This window comes from Corvus brachyrhynchos, unplaced genomic scaffold, assembly GCF_000691975.1.
Source record: "Corvus brachyrhynchos isolate BGI_N302 unplaced genomic scaffold, ASM69197v1 scaffold258, whole genome shotgun sequence".
NCBI lineage: Eukaryota > Metazoa > Chordata > Aves > Passeriformes > Corvidae > Corvus > Corvus brachyrhynchos.
The window spans coordinates 3,902,775-3,903,503 of NW_008240122.1; the positions used below are offsets into that span (position 1 = coordinate 3,902,775).

A 729-nucleotide genomic window follows, 5' to 3' on the forward strand; every position below is an offset into this window, starting at 1 on the left:
TGACCATTTAAGACGCTGTCCTCTATCTCTCCAATCTATACAGGTTCCGAGTGGATTATTTGGGGTCTTTATAGCAGCAAAATTACCGCTTTACTCCCCCTCCCCCCAACACATATTCGCTTCCAAATTTCTACTTCTCGCCCGGCACTTTAACCCTCTCAATACCTTCTTCCCCTCCGCCTGGAGCGATGCCCTGCAGCGGAAGGTTGCGAAGGGGCAGGGGCAGCTCGACTGCGCTCCCCGTCTCAGCCTCGACGGCCTCCCGCTCTCACCCCACCTCCCTTTAAGAGCACTTCCCCAAAAAAATCAGGTCGTGCTCTTGGTGGTTTCTTGTCTCTATTTTTTGGTCACTTTCAGTTGAGCTTGCTCCCTCTCCTCGCTTCCTCACGCTCACATACTCACACACACACTACAGGAGCCCGTGAGGAAGTGATCTTAATCTAAATATCCAACTTACCAGCCGGAGGATCCTGCCTTGGGAAAGTTCTGCTCTGTTGGGTCTCAGAGTTAAAGAAACCACCGTCATCCCTCATTAAGAGCTCAGATCTTGGGGAGAGGGGCTGCTGGCGGAGGGCCACGGGCGGGGAGCTGAGCTCCCCGGCTCTGCTCGCCCGGCGGTGCCGGCTCTGCGCCCCGAAGGGACCCAGACCCCCTTCTCCGCATGCGGCTCCGGCGCTCTCGGGACCGGGGCGCCCCGGGCAGCGGCCGCGGGATTTCTCCCGTGGACAC

General features: G+C 58.0%; 1 long non-coding RNA gene across 8 annotated transcripts in view; it reads right to left on the minus strand.

Annotated features, from left to right (window-relative positions):
* The window catches only part of LOC108449232, a 35,248-nt gene extending 34,526 nt beyond the window's left edge, over positions 1-722 (minus strand). For 5 of the 8 annotated variants that reach the window (XR_001865372.1, XR_001865376.1, XR_001865375.1 and 2 more), the window contains exon 1: positions 458-721. This is a non-coding gene — a long non-coding RNA (uncharacterized LOC108449232). Of the gene's footprint in view, positions 1-457 lie in introns of all 8 variants that reach the window. The other 3 variants (XR_001865374.1, XR_001865373.1, XR_001865377.1) reach the window with 2 other exon arrangements.
* Between the last annotated feature and the right edge of the window lie 7 nt (positions 723-729).